The sequence below is a fragment of the Clytia hemisphaerica genome, unplaced genomic scaffold, assembly GCF_902728285.1.
Source record: "Clytia hemisphaerica strain Z4C2 unplaced genomic scaffold, Clytia hemisphaerica genome assembly, whole genome shotgun sequence".
In the NCBI taxonomy this organism is placed as follows: domain Eukaryota; kingdom Metazoa; phylum Cnidaria; class Hydrozoa; order Leptothecata; family Clytiidae; genus Clytia; species Clytia hemisphaerica.
In genome coordinates, this window is record NW_027104376.1 from 68973 (window position 1) to 83220 (window position 14248).

Here is a 14248-nt window from a genome sequence, read left to right on the forward strand (position 1 = left end):
TACAATAATTCTCATAATCTCCACTCAGGGAGGGGGCACAAAATTGTCCGAGTTAAGGAAATTTCGAGTTATCGAGTAAGGTTTATGGCATTGACTTGAAAGAACGAAAATGTTCCACCAGTTAAGGAGATATTCGAGTTATAGAGGTTCCAGTTAAAGAGACTGCACTATATAAACAAGATAGTATAGATTTTTGAGCACTATCATTGTTATCAATCGCTGATAGCGTTTTTGTTAGCATTGTTGATGTACATTTTAATTGATACCCAGCTGGCACACAACCTTGTTTCAACGTTAATCTAACGTTAGATGGACGTTGTGAACGTTAGATTAACGTTGAAACAACGTTGTGTGCCAGCTGGGTACTGACTTTTATTTGCTTTTCTTTTGGCGACATTCGAATTAAGCATAAGCACAACTGTTCTTATAGTCAACACATTAAAAGGGATTAAAAGTTACAGACGGGAGATCTCACAGAATGTCGAATTAGCATCAAAGTGATAATCTGACGGATTAGGTTGCTTCGAGTTCGAGTTCTATGCAGGCTTAATAAGGTATATATTTGCAAGTTTGTATTTTAGTAGAATCAGTTTGACCTTTAGGAAGAGATGCTTTGATTGTTCCATATTTGGTCATGTGACTCGTATTGACCAAACTCCATTCTCATCGATGGCATCTGGTTCAAAAAACATTTCCAAAGATGATACAAGAATTTGTATTTTAGGGATGGATGACCTTATTGAAAAGTTATGTTATGCTAATTGGTCTCCTACGTCATCAATGTACATAAATTTTACTATCTTTTGAGAAATTGGTCTAAAACAGTACTATGACCTTATCAAAATGTCATGCAAATTGGTGTGTTTTCTACCATTTTCGAAAGATTTATCTAACCTTTATTAGTCTCAATAAAAGCCGACATTGTTCTTCTAGGGATTTCTTATCACTTAAGTCTTTACCACTGGAATAAATAACGCTTGTTACACTTCCATACAAGGATACAAAGTATTTGATTAATCAGATTTATTTGACACGTATGCAAAGGAAAATATAGTCCTTCCAATTTGCGACTGTATTCGAAGGCGACCCGAAGGCACTCTCTTTCATTACTCTCGGGTACCTAATAGCGCCGCCCCCCCCCCCGCTAATTAATTTTTCCAGGACATTCTTATTCCAACCCCCTCCCCCTGCTTATTAATTTTTGGGAAAATGTTTTTGAAAGTTCCTTCTTTTGCCCTAATTCTGCTGTATTAGCCTCCTTTTCAAAAATTTTCGCTTATTAAGTTTTGAGATTTTTTCCAACCCCCCCCCCCCCCCCCCGCTTATTCCAATCCCCCGGCTATTAGGTACCCGAGAGTAGTTGTCTATCCAATGGTAGATTTAGTATAGTAGTGTTGCATAGGTCTACCGAAACTGAGGAAGCACTTTTTGAAAGTTGGGATTTTTGCCCCCCCTTTTAAAAGTAAAGTATCTTTTTAAAAATGATGCAAGCGATACGAAAAGGAAAATTGTTGGATATTTTTCTCTATTTGGCTAAAAACTGCTATTACTAAGGTGCAAAAAGCAAAAGGTGCCGAAATTATTTGTCGAAGGCGCCTTATTCCACCCCTTGCTTTTCGGTGCCACCCAAAAAATCGGCCGCTTATTGGAGGGGACAGTTCCCCCTCTGATTCTCCAGCCACCACGGTACTGATTTCTGCACTTACTTTTCTTTGTAAGACCCAAATTAGGGTTAGGTGCTGACATTCAGATTTGTGCTCCCATACTATCTGTGGTTAATAGCGACCGTAGTACAGTGGTAGAGCATCCGGCTACGGTTCGCAAGGTTGTGGGTTCAACCCCCAGCCGGGTCATACCAAAGATTCCCAAAATGGTACTTGATGCCTCTTTGCTTGATGCCCAGCAACTAAGAGAAGGATCAAGGGTAAGTGGAGAAATCCAGGGAGAAAGAGTGACGCTCTCCCCTACCTTCGGGTAGATAGCTATCGAAAGAGGAGCCTTCGGGTCGCCTCCGACTGCGGTCGCAGACTTACTTACCTGTGGTTCACAGAGGTTCTGTGATTCAGACTAAAGAAGGGTTGAACCCACAATCTTACCCGCCGTAGCCGAATGTCCTTCGCCCAAATATCGCCTTCTTTACGACCTTTAATGTTGCTTCAATTTGTTTTAAGGACTTAGATGCCTTAAGATATTTGACTAGTTTTGAATTGGCTACGCCATATCTAACTTCGATTCGAGCGTAAAACACTTGTTGCGTGTAAGGGTTAAAATCCTGAAGCTTTCTATTATGTAGGCTAGTTATGGCAGCAAAAAAAGGACGGACGATTAAAAATTGAACAAATGAATGAAAATGAGCTTGCTGTACGGCGCACATTTTGTTTTATAAGCAACTCCAGTTTTTGGGCCAGGGCTGGGGTTACTTAGCATTCTAGCTCATTTTGTGAAAAATTTGCTTTGACCACTCTTGATTTTATACCATATATTCTTATTGGAACAATAGCTATCGTTTGCCATGGTTATAATATCCAAAAAGCTTTTACTTTACGAGATGGTGAAAAAATTGGCTAATTTGAGCCCTGGAGCATTTAACGACTTGGTTGCTTATAAAAAAAATGTGTCGAAAGTAGGATGTACTCAAGCCCACTCATTTGTTTTTCTTTTCAATGCTGGTCTCGTGCTTTGCTTAAATGTCGTTGTAAAATCTGTTTTATTAAGGGGACCGTTACCTATTAGATACGGTATGTTCTAGGGGTTGGCTCAAACCAAAGCGTTTATTTTAGTCGGCCTGACGACTCAGAGATAAAATAGATTTTCATTACCAGACATTTTTTCTCCCTCGGGTACGCCTTAACGCTCTATGAAGCTATAGTTCTCTTTGAGTTGCTTGGTTAAAATAATTTAGGTTTTCGAGAATTGCATAATCCGCTATTTTAACGACCACTCCGTTATGTCGGGAAGGCGGGCATCTTTCATAAAAGGAGTATTGGATTGTAGTTTCTCATTCTTTCAATTTTTAATCCTTGAATTAAATTATAATTATGGCTGTTGTAACCTCCTTATTTTATGAGAAAGCCTTTTATGGAAATAGGTAGGCTCTCTAGGGTCCGTCATACGTTACTTAGCTTGAAAACCATATAAGAATGTAGACTACACTTTTGTGCTTAACTTTGTAGTTTTTCGGAAAAAATCACCCCAATAGCATTTTATAATAACCTCACCCATTTTATGAAATTTTCCTGAAAAAGTGCCAAAAAGTGCCAAAACCTTCATTTTCCTAGGGTTTTTTGGGGGAAGTCACCCCGAAATCACTTAATATTGACCCGCCCCCATTTTATGGATTTTCTCCCGGTGTATCAGCCCCCCCTGCTTATTCCACCTACCCCTACAATTAAGCACAAAAGAGAAAGGCTTGTGTAGGATAGAGTTGAGGCTATATCAGCTTGAAATTCACTTGATGATTAGACTACGGTAGTAAACCACGTCGTTGTATTTCGCTACAGCTTACCTATTCAATGAACTCACTACGTTCACTGAATAAAACTTTCCAAACATTTTATAAGCTGTTCAAGGAAACGCAGACGATGAGCTTGCTAGTCTACTTGATGATAAGGGTTCTGACTCGCCGTGCTAAATTCGTACTAATAAGGGGTTAAGGGCGAACTGAATGTTGCGACTTTGTATTCCTATATCTTAACCCTTTGCGTGCCCATGTCAAGTATATTTGACATGGACACGGAAAAGCCCTTTTTTTTGCCTTAAAATGGACAAAAAATAAGGTCGTTGAAAAGAAGGGGCAGAAGGCCAAGCGGTCAAAGGCTTCAGCGCCTCAAAACAGGGATTCTTGGTTCGAATCCCCACTTTTTTCAATGTTCCGTTCAGTTCATAGATAGCCGAGTCGGCTGGCCTTAGACCCCGTGAAAACAATCGAAAAACTGTCTAAAAGTCCTAAATTACTGGGTTATCCACGTAAAATATCGACTCTAAAAAAATTAAATTGATTAATGAATTGAATAATCAATAACTAGAAGGAGGGGTATTCTTTTTAATCCGAAAAATCCGTTTTTAAGTTAGTAAGGGACCGTAACTTTAAGCTTGTAAGGCGGGCCTGTCTTTTATCAGCAAATAGTTCTACTTCCTTGACGGTCACGTAAATAGAATCTGTAGTTCATCCTTTTTTCTGTTTGTATATCCCGTTTATTCTTTTGATTTCGCTTTTATGTATACTGGCATATCGAGGCCAACGCGTGCCAAGTTGGTGAATATTGAGATATTCAGTAGCTATGGTACCTCCTTCGTGATGTTTTAAATGTATTTACTCGACTATGAGTCATTCAGTTCAAATTAAGTCAAGAGCAAATCCAGCACCAGTTGCAGATACGCTTAAGCTTTGTATTTCGGAATTTTCCATTTCTGTCACACTTTCTTCCGCCCATCTGCCTGGCCGTTCGCTCTCAACCTACTCATCACTAGACGATGTTATCGTCCGTACATTGATAGTAAAGACTTTAAAATATTATACGCGCGGTATAGTTTACAGCCGTTATGGTGGCATACAGAAAAAATCGGTGGTAGAGGTTCGAAGAGACGACTGGCAAACTTTACCGGCTGTAAACCTTTTTTGGCAAAAAACCGTTTGTGAATTTTCTTCGGTTTTGGGATTTTTTCTTAGATAGTGGTTCGTCTTAGACTATAACATAGTCAACCTGTTCACCAAAGCTATTGGCTGCCTGTTCAAACATCATTTGCCTTTTAGTACCGCCCACATAGCGCTATCAAGCTAACGATCACTATCGTCCGGCGTTTTTATTGCCACTATATGTTCTGCTCCAAATAGGCCGAAAAATAGAATATTCGATCTCAATAAAACTGAGTACAATGCAATGCTTCGCCGCCAGGAAAAGTAGCCTTATCGTAATTCAATCTAGGTTTTACAAAAAAACTCGATGACAACCAGTCAGTAATTAGCTAATACAGAGGAGTCTAACTCGAACCTCTCTGTTACTTGAATAACTCCTTAACTCGAACAAGTTTTCAGGTCCTTTCAGTTAATTTTACTCTATACCGGGTGGGCTAAAAAAAACAAGTCCAAATTTCAAATTAGGATGTTTGACGCACTATTCGTTTTTTTAGCTGGCATCTTTGGATAGAAAAAAATAAAGATATTATATTAATTCTGTGAAAGTTTGAGAAAGTTTCACGCATTCAAAAGAGAGTTAGAAGATATTTCAGGGACCTATCTATTTTTAAATTGTTTAAAAATTGACGTCAAGTGAAAATATTATCAGAACAGGGGAGAAACTAAACAATACCATGAAATTTTTCGATGCTAAAACTTGGCAAAAAATCGGGAAAATACTTATAGAATAAAAGTGCAAAATCGTGATTGCACATCTTTTTTCGATCTATCGTCAATTAAGAATGAAATATGGACTTGTTTTTTTTTGCCCACCCGGTAACTCAAATTTCCATAACTCGAACAAATTTGTGTTCCCTGTGCGTGTTTGACTTATAAAAACTCCATTGTATAGCCCTTCCCCTTTACAGCTTCAAGCTACCTATGTTAGCCCTTCCCTTTTCATTCATTACTCAATATTTCTGCTGATATAAGCTACTAGAAATTTCATTCGTTGATGATTCTTTTCATCGCAATTTTCCATTTAAGGAATATAATTTGACATATGTTTTGGTCAATTAGTATACAAAACACGCAATATTTTGCTTCAAAATTTATTGTTATTTGAATTCATAATAAGGAAATAAACTTTTATTTTGGTTTCAAATTTTCAGTTAATCTGTAATAAAAAACTTTTTTGGACATGACGTAATACTTTTTTGGAATCTTCTTGAGTCACTACTTTCAACTTCCTTCCCCTTGGATTAGAGTCATTGAGCAGGGTTAGATTTGAAATTCTTGCACTGGGTGAAATAAGAGATTTCCAATCCTGGAAATATCTTGAAAATGTGATGTAAATATGGAAATATGACTTTTCTATATTTCCAAAGTTGTGGAAATACCATATTTCATGATATTTCCAAATCTGAGATATCATATTTTCAAGTTTTAGAATTGGAAATATCATGAAATATGGTATTTCCACAACTTTGGAAATATAAAAAAGTCATATTTCCATATCTACAAAAGTATATGGAAATATCATATTTTCAAGATATTTCCAGGATTGGAAATCTCTTATTTCGCCCAGTGTTGGGTTGGAAATGAAGCCACTTATTTTCCATCCAAACGCCACACAAACGCCAATCTGAAAGTAAAACCCTTCGCCAGATTCTGAAAAATATGAAAGTACTAGATTCAATCCGTCATTTTAAATGCGGTGCAAATTTCAAATTTTCTTTTTTTCTTGCTTGAGAAAGGTTGTAGATTCCTCTACACCCCCTTCGGGACTTTAAACTCAATTATTAGAACCATTAGTTTAATCACTGGCGCACAGTATATGTATTTAATGCTATCTAATATTCTAGTGGTGGATTGGCGGCCACCCTTGCTCAGAGTGGGCTTATTGGAGAGGGATTGTTGAGCTTTTGATGTGCCACATCCCCATTCGGCCCAATTTTTCTTGTGCGTAAGCAAGAAGATTCTGTGATTCGACCTGACAATCCCAAAAACAAGGGCTAAGTTCAGGCCTCCCGATTCTAGTTTCTTGACGCAGTCTGGCAAAATTCCATAACTCAAACTTTCCAGATGTTTAAAATTTCCCATTCTTCAGAGCTTTAGCGTGTCGGATAAAAATCCTACTCCAGTCACCGATAAGCTTCAATATGGTCAACTGAGTATGGGAACGGGGTCATTACAGTTTCATCTTGTCCACGGTCTAGATAAGATGAAAGTATCGGTGTATTGGTGATCGATATTTGACACAGGTATTGGTTGGCCTTGGACCTCCCACACCACAGCAAAGAAATTATAAGAAAGAAAAAATCAGGACACACAAAGTTTATTATTTTCAAGATTACTTTAGAAAATATTAACGTCTGGATTCTAAAAATCCTCATATATTGTGGTGCCTCCTATTCTATATAGGCCTCGTTCCTCTACAGGACAAGTAAGTTAAGCTCATATCCAGTCCCTTAGTTATGGGTACAAGATCGAGCTATTATCTCTCGGCTAGTTTTAACTCTTACAAACTTGACCTCTAAATATTAGAAAATCCCTTCTCTAATTGAAAAACAAACTTTCCGGGTGTGTTAGCGCCTCTCTTCTCTAAGAACAATATTCCATCAACGTTAGAAAACCAAATCACCGATCATGTCTGGTGATTGTGCAATACTTAATCACTGTGTGTTTTGATTCTAAAGGATGATCATATTGAGTCACCTCCTCGTGGTTTTTTTTGCAGAAAACAAATATGAAAAATTAACCCTTGATGCGACTACAATTGGCGCCGAAATATATGGGCATTTTTGGGTATTTTAACGTTTTTCAGAATTTAAAGATCGGGCGAGAATTGCAGTTTCAGTACTTCCACTTTGTTTCATTGGATTTTTCGATTTGGGAGGGGTTAAGTGGCTTCTAGGCTATATTCTCAGCCTTATTGGAACATTTTTGAGCTTTTAGATCCTGAGATCCTAAAAGGTCCTAAGTGTTATATTTCATATTAAAACTCTGCTTTCCAACCGTACTTTGAAGCACTTAAAAATCACTTGTGGTTTTCAAATGTGAGGGAATTTCCGCTTTTGTGCCAAATATTACGGTGGGGATTGTAGTCTAGTAAATATGACATGTGTCAGATGGGGCTCCTAATCTCCTGTAAGATTGGCCAAAAATTCACCCCCTCCCCACAGCAATGCTCTTAAGTTTATTCCCCCTATTTGCGAATGATGCTTGGGTTTAAAAAATCCCCCCTCCTACTACATAGATGTATTTGTTTACCGCTATTTTTGCTTAAAATAAGCCTCATTTCCTGCGTATAGACTGATTCAGCAAAATCCAGTCAGACACTATCTTCAACCAAATCTCAAGCAAGCTGCCTGCTCCTAACTCACATAATTTTAACTCACTTTAACCCACGAAACAAAAACAAGCTTGAAACTATACACTGGTCCAAACGGGACCACCAAAAGCCTTGGAGCTAAGCAAGATGATACTAAACCATCCTGTACATATTATTTCTGCCATCTCTTAGAAAAATGGCTGATCATGGGTGAAAATGGCGGTCTACTAACGGTTTTTTTCTGCTTACTGATAGAACCAGATATTACCCTGAGATTTCCTTTTTTCAATTGCTTCCATCAGTCGCATAATTTAAGCCAAGGATGTATGAGGCCCCCTAAGCGGTTTGCGTAATGACGTGATAGGGACTTTTTTGAAGCGTGATTACGTGATTTGGAATTTTTTTCCGTAATTGCGTGATGAGAAGTTGAAACGTAATCGTGATTTGAAAACATTTTGAGCCGTGATACAAAATTTGGACTTTTTCACAGGGTGTGTGATTAGCCATTTTTTGGCTGATTTTCGTGATCGTGATTGAAAACAAAAAATTGCGTGATATCATGATCAGAGTTACCGCTGTGGGGCCTCATATATGGGGGACAAGGTTGGCTTAAATGTTTCTCTCTAGAAGATAATTCTATCATAATATCAATAGAAACCACATCTTAGAACATCATGATAGAAACCAATTCTTTTAGCCCAGTGGATAGTGATTTTTTTCTCCGTTACTTTCATTTACCCCTCATTTAGTCTTTAGTACTAGCCACCTTAAAATGTTCGAGAATTCAGTATATCTCATCAAAAGGAAAATGAGCTTTTCCAGAAAAAAAACATATATCCCTGTTGAGGAGGTCAATTTCCGTTCCAAGAAGATAAGGTTTAAGTATGTCGTGAAATTCCATAGGATGATACGAAAATCTGTCAAAAGTAACTGGAATTCCATGGGGGGGGGGTAACTTTTTAAAATCCTACAAAAATTCCAGAGGTATTTAAACCTAGAATTACCTAGAATCCTAGGGGGTTACAGCATTTCCAGCAACAAAGGGTCGAATCTCCTCAGCAGGGGTATACGGTTTTCTTTTGGAAAAGCCCAATGGTAATACCCTACAATTTCAGGGCCATGATAACTTTAAGTTCATCCCTATTTGAAATTCAAGGAAAAAATTTCTAAAACCATCCCCACTGGGTTTTTCGAGTTTAAGAACAATAAAATTTCTAACTCCATTGGAATTTCGACCCACGGTAGGAAAAACTTTCACCGGGCTATACACCTTTTCGACCGTAGTCGCACGGTCAGGCGCGTGCCACTTTTATTTAATTTACCACCCTAAACTCGATCCAATCCTTTTTTTACACTTTTTTCTATTATCTTTAGGTGCGAAAAAAGGACTGGGACGGTTTTAGGGTGGTAAAACGGACAAAAACACCCGCGCAGCAATTGGCGGTTAGGGTCGAAAATGTGTATTAGAAATGGTAGTTGTAGCTACGAGGTTCGAGTTGTGGTTCCCATTTTATGAATGCTTAACAGCCGGGAAATATAGTCACATTCATATGCAAAACGAACCGTAATGACAAAATGTCAATCTAAGATATCTGAATTATTTTGCTACAACTCAATCGCTAGGAAGGAAATTTGTTTAAAAGGGATAATCTTTTAAGAGACTTTGAAGTTGAAACTAAGGCTTATGAATTAATCGATGACGCGTTTAAGCCTAAAATTTTCAAGTGTTTCTAGGTCCTAAATCAGTGAATTTTGAATGACGGTTGAAAGTGTGTGAAATAACGCAATAGAAAGTCTATTTAGTCTACAGATTCGTATAAAGCAAAACCCTCCAAACTCATTCTATCCCATTGGGCTTTTCCAGAAATAGTTCGTGCCCCCCCCCCTGTTGAGGATATCGTATATCCAGGGGGTTAACGATTTTTGTTCAAAAGTGGATATCAAGGGGGTTAAATATCTACAAGGGAGCGGATATGTATCCAGGGGGTAAAGTGTCTTTTCAAGTAAAAAATACGATATCCAGGGGTAAGCATCTTTATAAGAGAGGATATCCAGGGGGTTGAGCATATTTTTAAAAAGTGGAGTCTTTAGTCTTTACTAATAAAGTAGGATATCCCGCAGGGGATTCGATACTTCGGAAAATCAATATCCTCAACAATGGGTGTAAAATTTTTTTCTGAAAAAGCCCAATCACGCATTCACGCAAACCGCTGATGAGTACTAGCACCAGCGCAAAACTTATTTTCTTATGATTATGTAATGGCAAATATTTTCCAAAATGCAAATATTTTGAATCTCAGTAAGAATTCCACGGAGATAATATTTGAATAACGGATTCTATTGCTGGTTACCCAGCTGGCACACAACGTTGTTTCAACGTTCATCTAATGTTCACAATGTCCATACAACGTTAAATGAACGTTGAAAAAACGTTGTGTGCCAGCTTGTTAGGGGAACGCGAGATAAGACACGCCAATAACATCTTTATTATGTTCATAAGCAAATTCTTAACAATAACAAAGTTTATCATCTCTTGTGTGTCTGCTGTTGGTTGTTGGGTATCAAGCTGAGTAGTATCAAGTACCAATTTCGTACTAATTACGAAGTCTTTGGTATGTCTTGGTCAGGGATTGAACCCACGACCTTGCGAACCGCAGCCGAATGCTCTACCTTTGCACTACGGTCAAGGAGAGTGGGTGAGCTCTGGGAATTTGACTTATAGCTTGCTTTCTTATTAGACAGAAACCTTTTAAAGTCGTACACATTTGAAGTATTTTCCTTCATCAGGGAATGCTGTATCTATCACGAAAGGATTTTGAATGAGTAAAGGTACTATTTGTTGAGAAAATAATTCATTATTGTTGTTAAGGTCTTTTCAACGTTTTTTGAACGTTTTTTCAACATATTGTTGTTGCTTGGTAGGAGATTATTTTGTTGACAAATATGACGGAATTTGAGGGGTAAACACCTATATAAGAGGAGTTGTGTCAAGGGTTTTGCAAAATATAGAACTTGTTTAGTGGTTTTTAACAGAGATTGGATATATACGTCGAGCTTTGTGATTGTACTTTAGAATGGCTTGTTTCACGAGGTAAATATATGCGTAAATTTTAAACAATATCTTATGAGAAAAATGCTTTTAGTTACTTGCTTAGATCGGTTAGCTTCAGTCTTTTACAAAGTCTGCATCAACTGCTTTTTCATTGCATTAGGGCATTAGGATTATTTTCCTAACTGTACTACAACTTATAGGTCCACACATTTCAATATGCATGCAATAAACTCTCTCAACTTGAACCTCTATAATAACCAAAGTATTGCTCCTCTGAGCTTGAAAGTAGATCGAAATGCTCTCAATAACTCGAATTTTGTTCCTTGAAGATCGAATTAGAGAGGCAACAGTACTCTAAGAATTTCCTATATAATACTCTTTTGAAAAATAATATAAAAGAAAAGGTTAGTCTGCTTATTACTAAATAGGACATAATGGGGTAATAGGGTCTGTTAATCAAACGTCCAGTTTTAGAGTAGACGTGTGTTTAAAGCTTTGTAAAAAAAGCTGTATAACAAAAAGTGATGGGAACCTAGTTTTGTCTGGCACAACTTGTAAACATTTCTCGTATATTTCCTTTTATAGATTCTGCAAGTTTATGTTGTTGATGGCAATCGCCGGATCTTTCGTTTCTGCTTTCCCATCCAGCGGGCATCATTACGAGAAACCGGTCATCGATCGGACCTTTCCGTGCTTCAAAGAATGCGGAACATATTACGAACAATGCGTTAAAATATCGCGCTGCTTTCAATCCCGTATATCGAGCTAAGAAGCTGGACGAATGCGTCCAGAAAAGGACTTTCTGTGAAGCTTTAAAATGTAAAGACTACCTGTGCTGTATGCGAAAGTGTGAAATAGCCGATAATCAATGTATGGAGACTTCGCACAAGAGTAACCAGCAAATGATTTTATGTATGCAACAAAATTCGCTGTGTCAGCATAGTTGTACTGCACGAGAAATGGACCGTGAAAATGACCCACATCAGGTTTATCAAACGTAATATTACAATGACCATGGATCCTCAGTGGTGGTACAAATACGAAGAGAAAATGACCCACATCAGGTTTATCAAACGTAACATTACAATGACCATGGATCCTCACTAGTGGTACAATACGAAGAGATCTAAAAGCCCTTGATTGATCTCGTCTTTTGCATGATTTTGAATTATAATTCAAACATAAGACATGATCGAAATGGAAATAGTGACTAATATGACCAATATCTATTCCTTGGCTAAGGTGTTGGATACTTCTATTGGAGTCATGATATGGACCAGTTTTCGAGAAGAAGAAAGTTTGAATTTTGACAAAGGCGTCACTGGCAAAATGACCAGGCAAATGTCATTTTCAAGAGTTATGAACTCTTTGAAAAACGTCGAAAAAAAGTTTTCCAGGTGTTTTTGCAGCAAAGACGTTTGCAATCTATTAAAGATATACATTGACGTTTTATATACGCAATATTGAACTATATTTGAAACATTTGACCTAAAAGATGCTCCAAATAGCTTTGAAAACAGGATAAGACACTGTGTTATAAGAAACATTATGTTTTTGAAGATAAATTGACGATAACAAGCAAGATATTTTCAAATTTTTAAGTTGTTTTGATTTGTCACTCCCATAACATCATTTGTTTTCTTTTTCAACATTATTGAATCTGTCTTGACCAATAAAACATCCAGAGCTATGCACTTTCACAAACGTTGCTTCAACGTTCTTCTAACGTTATATGGACGTTGTGAACATTAGATAAACGTTGAAACAACGTTATGTGCCAGCTGGGTTTTCACAAACGTTGAGAGAAGAATAGGTTTAGCCATTCGGAAATAAATTTTGTACCTTGTACTCTAATAATCAATTACTCGAATTCTAATGCTATTCTGGAGTCTAATTCCCAAAGCCACTTGCAACACTTTTTGTGAATTTACTGATATATGGACGTGATACAATCTATTCGCGCGCGCTCTCAGAAATTATTTTTTGACGTGGCATGCTCCGAAAAATTCAACTGCTTTTAGACAACTGAGGAATTGTTTCCACAAAGGGCCACAAACAAAACAGAATGGTAACTTAACAAAATTCGAAACGAGAATGAAAAACAGAAAGATAATATTTAATTATTGAAAGAAATGACATTTAGCTTTAGACTTGAAAATAACGATAGATTGGGATTGACGGAGATCGTTGGGTAGATTATTCCAGACTTCAGTACCATTATGAAGAAACGTTTTAGAGTCATATTTGTTTCTTGTTTTTCGAACACGTAACTTGTTTTCCCTGGCAGCTCTGGTGTTCACACCTACTAGCTCCCCTTTTTCATTCCTGTTACCACAGAGAAAGAATCGTTTTGTGAGATAGAGGAGAAATTTTATTTCCTGCACTGTTCAATGTATGCTCTTTGCTGCTGAAGACAATACAAAATATCATTCGACCAATTTCTTCTCAAGCACTTATCTGTTCTTTGGCTGCAGCCTTTTTGACTTTCATCACTCGTATTATCCCTCAACTGCTTTTGTAATGTTTACATTTTTTGTGTGAAACAGGGGTGTTAGAAAATTTATTTTTAGGAGCTCCCGGGGGGGGGGGTACTAGGGTTGGCGAATAATGAGGGGTATGTGCGGACGGAACCTCCGAAAACCGACCCTTAGAGAGACTGATTTTTGCTGAAAAGGTGACCCTTAGAGAGACTTTTTGAAATGTTTTTTTCGATTTTTGAAAAAAGTCATACCCTTAGAGAGACTTTATTACAATTTTTTCTCTGGAAATCAAAACATTTCCTAAAAATCCTGAATTTTCCGACCCTTAGAGAGACTAATTTAAAACTTTCTGATTTTTCCGACCCTTAGAGAGACTTTGAAAGTTGAAAAACCGACCCTTACCGTCCGCACATACCCATCATCCATTTTTGCCTAAGTACCCCCCCCCCCCCGGGCTGTAACTTTTTATCTAAAAAAAGATACGAAAAATCTGAACACATATTTGAAATCAGCAAGGTAGGTTTAAATATGTAAAAAAATTCATGTCATGATTTTTTAAAAAATAAAATCTTCATTTTGTTTATCTTCTTCTTCATTTTTCAATTTTTAAAAAATCTTTTATCTTTTAGATTATTTATTTATTTATTTATTTATTTATTTATTAAAGGATTGAGGTTCAAGGCGCGCCGTGGGCCTCTAAGAACCTATCTTTTTACAAACGCTTGTTGTTACAGTTTTCTTTAAGTATAATTTTGTTCTGGGGCTTC